Source organism: Tachypleus tridentatus, chromosome 2 (assembly GCF_004210375.1).
Source record: "Tachypleus tridentatus isolate NWPU-2018 chromosome 2, ASM421037v1, whole genome shotgun sequence".
Classification (NCBI taxonomy): Eukaryota; Metazoa; Arthropoda; class Merostomata; order Xiphosura; family Limulidae; genus Tachypleus; species Tachypleus tridentatus.
The window spans coordinates 95,354,456-95,369,052 of record NC_134826.1 but is presented as its reverse complement, the minus strand read 5'-3'; the positions used below and the strand labels follow the sequence as shown (position 1 = coordinate 95,369,052).

The following is a 14,597-nucleotide window of genomic DNA, read 5'->3' as shown; positions in this document are numbered from 1 at the left end:
TACTCTGCATATTACTGAACAGCTTTTTCAGGAAAGTGAGCATTGTAAAAGTAATTACCAGTGTCGTTGTTTGAGTCGAAGAAGAGAGTAATGCTCTTGTGGAAGAAGTGGAACAGCAGTTCAGTATTGAGTCAGGAAGGTCTTTGGCTTGGCTGGTTAACTCACTTGCGCATAATATGCCATTCAGGCAGAAAAATTCAATTCCAGTCCTATCCTTCCTGGAAATGCTTTAGCTCAAAACACAACAAGAGTAATAAATTCATTTCCTATGCTACATTTAGCCTTGGATAGATTAATTAAACATTCATATTATGTACGTTATACGCGCCCAGTTTGTGAGTTGATATTCACTATAGATTTTGAAATGATATAGTGTATTACTACTTTTACCGCTTCATATGTTGTATAGACTCTAAAAGCCAGTTCAAGATTTAGATAGACTGCTTTTTATTTGATGAACATAAAACAAAGCACGTTGCCAGTAAATTTTACTGTAAGCGAAAGCTAGTTGTTAGAGGACGACCCATCAAAATTAAGATTACGGAATGGATGCAGGCAGACTATTTGATACATTATGAAAACTAGTAGAAACACCGCTGTATAGGCGGCTCTTTGTGTTGATAATTGCTAATGGTAGTTTTCATACTTCATCTGAAGAAAATTAGAAAAAGTGAACATTTTAAAAATAAGGTTTTGTGTTTTATTGGAAAAGTGTTCGGAATGTTTTATGTCATACACAACAACTCACTACGTCAACATTATTAAATATACAGAGTTAAAACGTTTAATAAATTTGACTGATGAAAACTATAGTGTTTATATATATTAAAATTGGTACCGTTTGTTGAAAAAAATAATAGGTTTTAAGGACCCGAGTTTCTCAGTACTAAATTTAAAACTGACATTAATAAAGATATAAACAAATCCTCATGTACATTTCTAGCGAATATCATGTTCTTGTTTGTAAAAACAGTACTTTTACTTAAAACTGTGTTCTGTTATAAATAAATGGTTATTGCACATACCACAGTTGTTTTTGTACCCAAAGTGAATTTTTTATGTACATTTGTTTATGGTGCCATTTAATAGATGGCGAAAGTGTGTGTGTGTTTTCGTGTAGCAAAGCCACATCGGGCTATCTGCTGAGCCCACCGAGGGGAATCGAACTCCTAATTTTAGCGTTGTATATCCGTAAACTTACCGCTATACTAGCGGTGGGCTGATGGCGAAAGAGTTTTATAACATACATAGGAACTAACATACACGCTACATCTATTATAGTAATATTGTCTTAGGTTTTTTTTAGTTTTTATTACATTTCTCGCAAAACTACACAAAAGCCGTATGCGTTAGGTGATCCAGTTACCTCCTGGCGGGTAAGCTTTAAGTCTTAAAGCTTGTAACACAAAAGCCTGGTTTCAATACGTGGTTGGTACAAATAAATACCCATTGTATAGCTTTGCTTAACAATAAATAAACCTTGCCTAATTTTGAAGTGATGATTAGAAGAATGGCAGATAGTTAACACCACCCACCGCCAATTCTTTATCAACTCTGTTATAAACGAATAGTAGGATTGACGGCCACGTTATAACACTCTATATCTGAAAGAGCAAGCATGTTCGGTGAAGAAAGGTTTTAAAATTGAGTTGCTGCCTTCGAAACCGTTAAAACCTCAAATTTAATTAATATATTTATTTATTATTATTAGGCAATCACAAAGGTTTATGTTACTTTTAAATGAGCCGAACAACTTCTGTATATCAGTATTCTATGAGAAAGGTATCTTAGGAATCTTCCGTACACGTTTTTTCTGCTGGTACAACAGTTTGATTATGATATCGCACTACGCGTCCTTACCCTAGTTATATGGTCGCTTATATTACACAGAATATTTCATTTACGTATGCAGTGTCGAGAAAGGCTTAGTTTAAAAAAAAAAGAGAGAGAGGTCTAAACCCACCTCGTCGGTGTATGTTTATTTAACTAATTAACTACGGCTGCTGTAACGTATACGGCACACTCGCATTCAAATACGTGAGGTGGATCGTACTCTGTACTGTGAATAATCAATCGAAGGCTTACAATTGAAGATTTGTTTTGTTTGTTTTAGAATTAAGCACAAAGGTACACAATAAACTATCTGTGCTCCGCCCACCATGGGTATCGAAACCCGGTTTTTATCGGTACAAGTCCGCAGACATTCCGCTGTGCCACTGGAGGGCTGAAACTGAAGAGACCTGGACCAAAACCATTAGTGTAGGTGTAGCTGAATCTTGATAAGCTCTTTAAAAAAGGACTATCAGGTAGTACCAGCAACACCTGGCAAGAGAGCAAAACCAAGTTGTTGGAAATATATCACAGTTTTTGTAAAAGGGTAAATGGGGCTAAAGCGTTTTTTTTTTCTCCAGAAATGGACTATTTTACATATAAATTTTGGTGAACACTTATAGTGATAGTCAAACAAAAAACGTTGTTAATGACGTCACGTGTGCTGCAATACTAAGTTCTATGAAAAGAATGGAAAAACAAGTCGGATCTCGATCTAATATTTCACGTCCTGTTGACGTAAATTCAAGCTTCACACGTTGAAGCCATGTATGTTTTACAAGAGTGACGGTCAATTCTCGCTTTTAGATTATAGTAGCCCAAGAACTATCAATGTGTGCTGTTGGCTCGCTTCCTTCCCCCTAGTGACAAATATACGAAAGAAAAATGATTCAAGCTTTCATGCAATGAGTAAGTACTTGTATAAACTGGAAAGATGCAGTGTAAAATAGCTCAAGAAGAACTAAACAATTACATAACGACTTGCTACCAAATAAATTCTTTTCAATTCTCTAAAATGGTAAATAAATGAATGAACAGATTCAAATAATAATTACGTTGAACAGAATTATTTATTAAATTCTTATTTTATACAGTTGTATCCTAATTTTAAACTCGTTTGTTTTAACGCAGTACCTCAATGTTCCACATGCCCTCACTAAATTTTAAATGCGTAAGTAATACAAACTTTTGATTTCTCTCTTCGTTTCTTAAGATCTTGTTCAGAACGATATAGGCTATTTATATCCGGTTGAATTAGCATACAGATAGACTCAGCTGTATTGTATATATATATATCACATGCCTCATATAATGGTAATATAGTGTATGTATGTTGGGCTTCTCCCTATAGTATCTTAATATTCCAGTTAAGTTCACAGTCGGTATTATTACGCCTGCCTTGAAAAATGAAGATATGAAGCTCATCAGGAATGAAACATGAAAATAACGTTAAAATATGTTAGTAAATGTTAATAACACGTTGATAAATGTAACCATATCCACCAGGACACCACATGGAGCTTGAACATCAAGAGTCTACCTGTACTTGAAGATGTCAGTCTTTTGTGAATCTACATGCAATATTTTATTTGAGATATAGTGACAGTAGTGGGTCAATAATGTACGTACTTGTGCTTATCAGAATATTTATAATTTATTTAGTAGGTACTCAAGGAAAATGAATGTGAATATGTTTTAGATAAAATAACTGAATTGCTCTTATTTCGTGCACAATACTGTATTGTAGTCGAGCGAGTCATATTGTAGAATGTAGTCCTTTTACCGCTCTATTATCGCAAATAAAAAACGTTTAGCAAAATTATTTTTACGTATCGAAATATTTTATCTGTTTATTTATTTTATTATATTTCGTTTAAAGCTACACGCGGATTATTTGCAAATAGACTGCTCCAAGTTTAAATTTATAGATTAGAGGAAGGCAGGTGGTTAATAGTACCCCCCGCCAACATATAAGCTAGTCCTGTTCGACCAAATTGAAGTGGTGGACATCCATTCTTATAGATTCCTAACGCAGTGTTCCAGCAACCAAAAATAAGGACTTTGTTTATAAAGTTTATTTCAAATCTCACGTCGTGTTGAAGTTATTTCTCTTTTGGTCTCGTTCTTAAACAGGTTATTCTCATAGAAATAAATCGCTGTGCCCTCTAGATATATAAATGGCTTCACAATTTACCGTATGAATAACTGTTATTTAAAGCGTTGAGTTAATCAATAGTGCGTAATCAATAGCGCAGTAGTAGTTTGGAAATGCGCTGAGAAACTTGCGAAACAACAAACGTATTTAATGGTATTACATTGTCTAAACTGAAATCAGTAACTGAGTCTCCCAGTTTAGGAGTAGTATTATGTCAAAACCAGTCTCCAGTGGTTCCTATAAAAGAGATGAAAATATTCTATTGTTTCTTCTTTATTATCGCGTACTTTTTTCTTTCTTTTTTTTTACATCTTACTTCTTCGTTACTCTATCATGATCTTTTATTCTTCTCTGCTGAAGGTTCACACATCTTTCTTCTCCTCTACTCTTCTGTCACGTGCCTTTCTTCTTTTCTAATTGAGAATAATTACATGTTTCGCCATATGACTTAGTTTTTGTTCGTAAAGAAGTTCGTATAATTTAAAGATAACTGCAAAAAATTTCATTGGTTCAGTGGCAGAGTTATTTTTTTTAGATATGAAGGTATTGGTTTTCTAAAGGTTATATAAATACACTAATCGAAATGTTAGTAATATGAAAGTACAGGAGGATGGAATGTAAAAGACACACCATAATGAGTTTTCCAAGTCTGTCTTTACATCTGTTCAAAAAGCAGGCATCACTAATCTATAATAATAAAAGGGCATATCTGAGTCAGTGAATGAGTGACCACTATAAATAATAAAAGGGCATATCTGAGTGAGTGAATGAGTGACCACTATAAATCATAAAAGGGCATATCTGAGTGAGTGAATGAGTGACCACTATAAATAATAAAAGGGCATATCTGAGTGAGTGAATGAGTGACCACTATAACTCCAAAGTGAAAGAATTTGCAAATCTAAAATTTTGCACCCGTAGTTGGTGGACGCTGAGGATGTGCACCTGAACAGTATTATATATTTTATACACGTGAGTATCTTTTTAATGACTCAAGGTGATGAAAAACACAGAAAAGAAGTAGTTTGTTATACTGCAAATAGAAATCACAGACAGACAAACATGCATTTTTGTTTCTGTGTCTGTCTGCGTGACCGCTATACCTTCAAAACGAAAGAACCTAGAAACTTGAAATTTTGCACCTGTACTACAAAGGCCCTGAGGGTTTGCACCTATTACACCTATTAGTTGTGTTACTACTTATTTATGTTTATGCAAAAAAACATCTTTTTAATGAGGCAAGCTAACGAAAAACCACATAGAAAGAAGTGGTTCCTAATAATACGATTAGCATACAGACATACACGCTTGTGTGTGCGTGAGCACGTACGTATGTGTGTCTCTGTATGTGTGATCGCCATAGCTCCAAGTGGAAAGTTTGTTTCTTTTGAATTTCGCGCAAAGCTACACGAGAGCTATCTACACTAGCCATCCATAATTTAGCAGTGTAAGACTAGAGAGAAGACAACTAGTCATCACCACCCACCGCCAACTCTTGGGCTACTCTTACTAACGAATAGTGGGATTGACCGTTACACTATAACGCCCCTACGGTTGAAAGGGCGAGCATGTTTGGTGTGACGGGAATTCGAACCTGAGACCCTCAGATTACGAGTCGAGTGCCTTAACTATTAACAAACATGACAATTCTCGTACTACTACGTTATCAGATGCAGCACAAAATAAAACTGTTGTATTCTTTGTTCGTTTCTAATTGTTAGTTAAATCTATCGTAAGGAGCTTGCTCTCATAGGGAGATCTGCGAAATGGTTAGAAACAAACAGGTGACTGTCACCGAGAGTTAGTTTCACTACTGGAAGAACAAACAGCTTACTTTCGCCGAGAATTAATCTGAGTAGTAGAGAAACAAGCAGCTTACTGTTAGTTTCAATAGTGAGAAACAGTTAGGAGATGTAATCAGCATTTGGAGAGGGTGATCTGGCTTATCCAGCAGTGAAAAACTAGTGTGCCGAGTTTAAGTGCGATAGACAGTGAGTGAGGTCGGTCCTGATTTACAACGCTAAAATCAGGGGTTCGATTCCACTCAGTGGACTCAGCAGCTAGCCCGATGTGGCTTTATTATAAGAAAAGCACACACACACACACACCTAAACATCGACAAGAATAGAAATTGTAGATAATGTTTATGATTTGGTTTTATATGATGGAAAAATACTGTTACGAAGTTAGCAGAGAAAGTGGGAATCGGTAAAAGTACTTTACCAAATATCTCAAGTGACAGCTGGGCATGAATAAGGTTAGTGCAGGATGGGTTTCAAAAATGTTATCTAAGCAGAAACGAATCCGAGTTATTGAAAGCCTATGCCTTCTCCAAAGATTTCAGTAGATTCGTATCCATGGATGAAACTCTGGTTAACCATTTAGACCGAGAAACAAAATTACAAATTTTGCGATGGAAACACCCAAGTTAACCCACCTCAAAGAAGTTCAAGTCGCAGCCCTCTGATGGAAAGATCATCGAATCAGTTCTTTTGGAATTGGATGTCAAGAGTGTCTTATTAATTGATTATTTCAAAAGGTCAAAAGTTACATATTACTATGCAAAAGAGAAAATAACTTTTCATTAAGGGTGTGCTCTTCGATCAGGACAATACGTCAAGTAACAAATCGCGTGTTGTTTTGAAATAAATCCTGGATGATGGTTTCAAATTACTCAATAGCCTCGTTACTCACTGGATTGAACGCCAAGTGACTGTTTCTTCTTTCCTAACTTTAAAATCGTTTGGAAATGTCAGAGATTTCGGAGCGATTATGCTCCAGTCATGGACTCTGGACCAAGACGAAGAGTCTTTTCAGAAGGGCATAAAGGATTTAGGCCAACGCCGGTGTAAATGTATAGACTCAGAAAGAGATTGTTGAAAAATAAATCTTGGCTTAAGTGGTGTCTGTTTTCTTTATAGGTAGGGCCACGAATGTTTCGAATATCCCTCGTATGTTAATTATTTGCGACATATACATACTTTCATCACTTGTTCCTAATACCAGAATAAACTGGCGTGGATGCATTTTATGCGCTATAAGACAGATTAGGCTTACATCTTACCTGTGGAAATACTTATAGACTTAATATAAAAATCTTAGTAAATTACTTCAGTAACCCATATCACCGTATTTGGATATGTATTGAATTTAGAAATATCTTTCAGGTTTTCATGAAGGTTGGGTAATATTAAACCACAGTGTGCAACAAATTATTGGGTCACCCAATATTTTTCACACTTTTCTTCGTTCTTGTATTTTTTACGAGACTGTATTGTGGAAGTGTCAGGATTACTATAAAACCGTTATAGACACTAAGTTGTGTGAGGTAATTCATAGTTCATTCGTTCAAAACGTACATTATCTTTATTAACAAACTATAGAAAATGTTATTTGAGTAGAAAGACTGCATTTAAAGATACTGTTACTAATGGTCACACAGTTTGTTTATTATTTTAACATTTGATTGTTCCCCCTTCTGGCCTTCATAACTGCTAAGGAACTAACGTAAGTAGGGATAAATTTATGGAACTACTCGCAGATTAGGAATTTCTGCGTTTCCAATGTGCTGCTTGGTTTCTTCTTTTCTACTTTGTTACGCATTACCTTCCAGCACTTTTCTGAAGCGTTGAAATCTGAGCTTTTGTTTGGCCTTGAGGATGCTTCACAGTTGCATTCAAATATACTGGATGAAATTTTTCTACACATCGATGTCGTACAAATTATTTCCCATCAGATCTATGAAGACTGAACCTTTTATTCGTCTGAGAAGATCACTTTGCTTCTCATTTTTCAGTCCAACTGAACTTCATGTTGGTGGTGAGGAGGGGTGACTTTCTTGGTCATATTGCTGTGGAACCGGCTGAACACAAGTGGGATTGGATAGTGCTCACGGTGACGGTGATTCTGAAATTTTCTGGTATATTCTTTTCAGATCTGTGGACCGCAGTCGGCGATTCTGCAGGTTCATGCATTTCACACTATGATCGTCAGCTACTGTGGAAAGTTTAATCCTATCTCTTCCCTTCCGCCTTGCCAAAGAGCCAGTCTCTCTGTATCTCTGCATCCAGCGGCTCACAATAGACTGGTTAATTCTAATTTGTTGAAAGTCCTTCTTTTCCAAAGGAAATAATGATTTTTTTTCCGTAGAGTTAACTCGCAACCTTGGACAACGATAGCATCACACGCATCTTGTAGCAAATAGAATATAGAATAGAATTAGATTAGAATTCTATAGAAATAGAATATATATAGGCTTCTAAGCCCTCTCTCGGGAAGAACCTGTATTTATAGCCAAAAAACGGTTACTGCAATACACAGACAGTCTATAGAGGTGCTGGTATAATAAATAGACACTAGTACATCATCCATGAAACACATTTGCAACTACACGCACTAGGGCCGCAAAACACAGTTTTTACGATAAAAATTGTGTAAAGATTGGGTGATGCAGTAATTTTCTTCCCGACACTGTATTGTAAATTTAAAAAAAATATGGAACGAAAAACACCTAATTAGGACAGTTGATTTTGTTAATTGAATATTTCGAAATTTAATGATTTTAAAGAAAAGTTTAATTTATTTTAATATTAAAATTAATTTGTTTAGAAACAAAGGTCATAAGAAATTAACTTTTAAAGGAACTTACTTCAAAACAGAAGAACAGTCTGGAAAAACTCGCTGCTTCAATATCACCCTTTTAAAAGAGAGAAATGTGTGTCTTCTGTATGCGCCTCGCGATCGCACGACAGGCGCTCGAGGAAGCAAGCTAACGGTTGGAGACACCGCAACAAATGATCGTATCTCAGACAACTGTTCAAGGTGGTGTGGCGCAGAGCGCACACTTTCTGTGTATTTGCACAATCAGCAGAAAGCAATCAGTCAAATTGCCCCTTCATCTCACCAAAGAGATTAGCTGACGGTTCGGTCTGTACATTTTCAATAACAAAATTACCTAATTCATGATAATTCTCAGAAGCATTATCATTTAAAAAAAAAACATATCCTTATGAAAACCAGTGAATTTTTGAATAATAGAAACAACTTGCAGAATTTATTAATTTAAACTAATCCATTGTATTCAGTATTTATTTTTTTTGTGCCCACAAACAATATATTTTTCACATATATAGTTACAAAAATATGAAGTAAGTTATAGCAAACTTATTATTGAAATAATACTCTACAAAACAATGGTTCCATAAAAGAAGGTTATTTGATTGATGAAAATAACACAAAAATAATCATTTCTGGCATTTAATAAAAAGCGTCAATGAATTCACAACTCTCAAGCTACAGGAAAATATATCTTTAATGTTTTTCATACAAACAGAGTATATTCTATACATTTAATGTTCGTTATTTACATGTAATGTATTAAGCATAATACCCAAGGTTTAGAGAGAGATATGTTTGTGCATGGAATAAGTTCAGAAGGTTGAGTACGTTATATTAAAACTATTGTGAATGCGTAAATCAGAAAACTACGTGAAAAACCACAGCCGACATAAAACCATGTAGGAAGGTATTTATCAGAACTATATTTCGACGTTGTTTAGCGTTACATCTTATGATACCATACAAAATTAATCAATGTGGGAAAGGTATACAACGGCCTTTTACAATGTAAGATATCATATACACAAATCATAAGGAAATTTCAAGATGCGGATATTCCTTATACTTAATGTCATTGGATATCAAAGAAATACTGATCAGCTTGGGGTACCAGGACTATTCAACAATATACCTGCATCAGTTCGTACTTGAATGATGGAAAGTGAAATGTGTCGTCTTGTAATAAGCGAATATTCACGAATACAAATGTAAGTGGCAAAAGCTGTTCAAATGCCTCTGGAAACAGCAACATAATAAATAAGGATCTTTAAAGTCGACACACGTCAGGTGCATACAAGTTGTTTCCACGAAATATCCAAGAAAGGAAAAGCAGCTGTAGAAAAGGGTGTGTGCATTACTTATCGGGGATAAATGGGAGTACGTGGTGACACTCGACGAAGCTTATTTGTATAGTAATAGCCGTAAAAAGTATCGTGTCATTTTCTAGCAGCCGGTGGGTGAATATAATTACAAAAGTGGTACATGGCATGCCACAAAATCTTTAAAAATAGATTCATTATAATTGCTATAATTCATTATAGGAACGAGGACAGCACATGGATACAAAGGGTCCATAATATTGGTCTGATGGTTAGCAGAATTCATCTTGATCTTTTGAATTTTTGAAACTGGCGCTGATAAAAGTGCAGGAAAAGGTGGTGTAATTTAAACATAACACCTTTACTATAGTCTTTTTTGATGGACACTACACTGCATGGTTATTTATAAGGTGCACGGTCATCAGATATAGCATGACTGGATTTGAAGAAGTGGTGTTTAACAATATAGTGAGGCTCCAAAAACGTTTTAATATAACGTGCTCAACTCTTTGTATAACCAAATAATCTGGTTTGTTTTGAAAATTTGTTAGCGCATGCGTTCAAAACACAATAATATTCATTGTGTGTTTTGTGATAGGAACATTATTTAACCAGAGCGCGGGACTTTCTTATAACATATATATCGAAAATTAAAATATTAGTTCAATGGGACAAACGTTTATCAAGATTCACGAAACAGCAACCAAAGTCTTTGTTTATTGAGTTTCTCTCTTAGCCTGGAAAAACACAGAATCTTCAGTGTATAATGGATATGAATGAAGGATTAATTTATCCATTATTATTTTGTAATTTTAAGCATAAATCGATAATTGATCAATATATAGAGACATAAATGAATGAAAACGACACATAGAAGTAGAAAGAAAACTGAAGAGATATAGATACAAGAAAATTATTAATAGAAAAAGACAGGCAAATAGGTAAGAAGACTGACGGAAGTAGGGAGAAATAAAACTATTTAAGAGGAACAGGCATACAGATAAACGTAGATCGAGAGAAAGAAAGGCAGAAATAGTAAATGAGTTATAAAAATAAATACCAGAAAACCGAAAAACTGTTATAAGAATAAATCAGTCTCTTATGAAGCTTTGAACTTCCCGTTATTTTTACGTCACCTTGTTTGCGTGTCAATTTAGTTTTGAATGTTGCGCAAAGCTACTCAAGGGCTATCTGCGCTAGCCGTCCCTAATTTAGTAGCGTAAGACTAGAGGCTAACCATCACCACCCACCGCCAACTCTTGGGCTACTCTTTTACCAACGAATAGTAGGATTGACCGCCACATTATAATACCTCCACGGCTGATAGGGCGAGCATATTTGATTTGACGGGGATTTGACCCTGCAACCCTCAGATTAGACGTCGAGTGCCTCAACCACATGGCCATGCCGAGCCAGTGTAAATTGAGATAACAATCACTTTTTGAACAATTAATTTTTGTCAGAACAGGAGTTTCTCATATACTTGTTAAACCAAAGAATCCTCATTGTTTGTGTATAGCTTTAACATTAAGTATTCCACTGTATAGAAAACTAGTTCATTTTCTTAATCTCGTTTGATTACTGTACTGTAATAGTAGCAATTGATTTTGAATATAAATCAGAAAAACGAACAATTTCCAAGAAGCCTAAGATGTTTACTATTTCATCATTTTCACAGCAAGAATTTCATAAATTCACTAACAGCGAAGATTAACTGATAGCACGAATGCAAAGACTTACTTTAAAACTAAATGTACTGGATTTGAGAACTATTTGTGCCTTTCGAAAATGAGAGAAAAAAATTCATCGAGTCCAAATAATTATTGACAAGTAGAATTTCGTATTATTTGGTTATGCAGAACTTAAAAACTTAAAATGTAGAAGCTATTTTAAATAACAGTTTTGCGATGGTGTAAAATAAGAGGAAGTTCTCATAATTTACAATATAAAAAATATTGAATATATTACTCTACAATGGTTATTTTTAAATTATTCAAGCAGAGAAATATTGAGGTATTTTGCTTGTACCGTAGTACACACGTATTACAGGACAAGAACAACGTGTTTACCTTATACAGAGTTGTCCTTAAGAAGGAAGTACTTAATATTGTTTAGATTCTAATTTTGCTCAAAGCTACACGAGGGCTATCTTCGCTAGCCGTCCCTAATTTAGCAGTGTAAGACTAAAAGGAAAGCAGCTAGTCATCACCACCCACCAATGAATAGTGGGATTTACCGTCACTTTATAACGCCCCAAAACTGAAAGGGCGAGTATGTTTTGGCGTAAACCTCATATTACGAGTCAAGCGTCCTAACCACCAGTCCATGCCGGCTATATTGTTTAGTAACATATCTATACGAAGGAAGTACTTGATTAGCATTGTTTATACACGTGTCCATATGAATGGGAAACTTTAATAGCATTGTTTATACACGTGCCCATATGAAGGGGAAACTCGATCAGTGTTGTTAAATTGTATGTCTGTAAAAAGAAATAAGAGAACCTTGCAATATTTTCGAATCGCGTGTCTGGAAGAATAAATAAGAGAAGACCTTTAGAGTAATGTTCGTCATATGTCTAAGAAGGAAAAAAAAGGTCTTTACAGTGTTGTTTACTTTTGTCTGTAAGAAAAAATGAGAAAACCTGCTCAACACTGTTTAATCATGAGTCTGTAAGAAGGAATAAGAAAAGGCCTGTTCAGCATTACTCAGTCATGTGTCTGGAGGGTGTACATGTATTCCCGGTATGGCCATGTTGTTAAGGCGCTCGACTCGTAATTCGAGGGTCGTGGGTTCGTTTCCCCGTCACATCAAATATGCTTGCTTTTTCAGCCGTGGCAGCGTTATAATGCGCCGGTCAATCCTCCTACTCGTTGATAAAAGAGTAGCCCAAGAGTTGGCTGTAGGTGGTGCTAACTAGCTGCCTTCCCTCTAGCCTTACACTGTTAAATTAGGGACGGCTAGCGCAGATAGCTCTCTTATTGTCTTGCGTGAAATTCAAAAACAAACAAAAATTTACATGTAGCACTTGCGTTTTAACCTGAAACATTTCCAGGGCACATTTTCTCATATGAATAATATATAGATCACACATTTTTTGTAGATACAGTTGAAGTATAACCTACATAAAGTACTATTTGTGATTTTGAGCCCTTGAAATTGTTAACTTGTTTCTGTGATTTGACAAGGAGAATATTTGGCGACCGAGATTTACCTATTTGTAATTATAACATTATTCGAAAAACCAATACAAAAAAAAAAGAAAGATACTGAACATTTTGTAAAAAGAGCTTTAAGAATGGCGCTTCAAATCATTTACCACTTGTCTTTCAAACCATTGTAGCAGCTTACGTATGGTAGAAACTCCCTTCTAACACTGTCAGTTTGTTGTTTTTTTCAATAGAAAGTGTTGTGAAACGCTGAATAAATTTCAAAGTGGCTAAAGCTAACAGCACAGCCAGCCAGAAACTATTATTGACCACTACATACACAGCTGCATTTTGTATACAATTTCAATCTGCATTTCCTTCGAAAAATCAAAAATCTCTTTTCTCTCGTATTGCACAAAAAACATTTGAGTGTCAGTGTAGATCTTGAAACTAAGTATCCATTGAAACAAAAAATTTCGAAAAGCGCCGTACAAATGTTCTACTGATTCCACTTTCCAAATAAGTTGGGTGGTAGGTAGGCTTAAGAAATCAATTTATCTCAATAACAGTTCCAAAGAAATAAGTTATGTGAATAAAATGCTTCAGTTGTGTAACAGCTTTTCTGTAACTGCAAATATTATTACATTCAAGTTAATGCGCTGGAAAAATTTCTCGCGAAATAGGAGAAGCATGGGATACAGTGAATAGAAACTTCAATACATCGTCATTGAAACGAATATATGCACTTGTAGAGTTTCAATTGGCTTAAATACACTCTCGTTTCTGTAAATTGTTTCCCTTTCCCACACAACAAACCAGGTAGCTGACGAAATGAAAAGTCGGCCAGAACAGGTCACTTTCTAGATTAGATTTAACACTGCCTTGAGGCCGTGAGGAAACGTTTATATAGTTATATAGTAAAGAACGTATGAAATGCTTAGAGAAATCAAAACTCTAACACTATATTAAGGTATTTTCACTCTGTTCGTTTTTCTTAAAGTTATATGTAAAACTTGATCATTGTTTTTTTAAAATTCCCCAAGTGATGAAGTGCAGCTAATATAAGTGAAGTTATCATGTAATGTTTCTCTTCTGTTTCGAATGAAACTGATAAACTATTACTGACACCGTTAATTGTTTGTTTCAGTTGAAAGTAACCACGAATTACTGATGTCATGATTCTCATGAAGTTATCAGGTATTGTTGGTTTGGAATTGAATTGGGCGCAACACTATTTGGATTATATACAAAAAATCTGTGTTTTAACAGATGCTAAATTCCTCTAGCATGTTAAAATAAAATAAATAAATAAATATTGTAATCAAATTAACATTATGATTTTAAACGACACATTAGTAGTAGTTGTAATCTTTGTCCTATTTCAAATGATACAATAATACTATTTTAAATAAACATCCTTCTATTAATGTACATGAACGTCTTTATACTGTTTTATTGCGTCCAACGGTAAATCGGTAACACGTTTAGAGATTTATAACTCTAAAATCAGGATTCAATTCCTTGCAA

General features: G+C 35.0%; 1 long non-coding RNA gene across 1 annotated transcript in view; it reads left to right on the top strand.

The window, feature by feature from the left end:
• The window catches only part of LOC143244610 (uncharacterized), a 38,456-nt gene extending 24,219 nt beyond the window's left edge, over positions 1 to 14,237 (top strand). The window contains exon 3 of the long non-coding RNA XR_013025235.1: positions 14,218 to 14,237. This is a non-coding gene — a long non-coding RNA (uncharacterized LOC143244610). The remainder of the gene's footprint in view (positions 1 to 14,217) is intronic.
• The last annotated feature ends 360 nt before the right edge of the window (positions 14,238 to 14,597 follow it).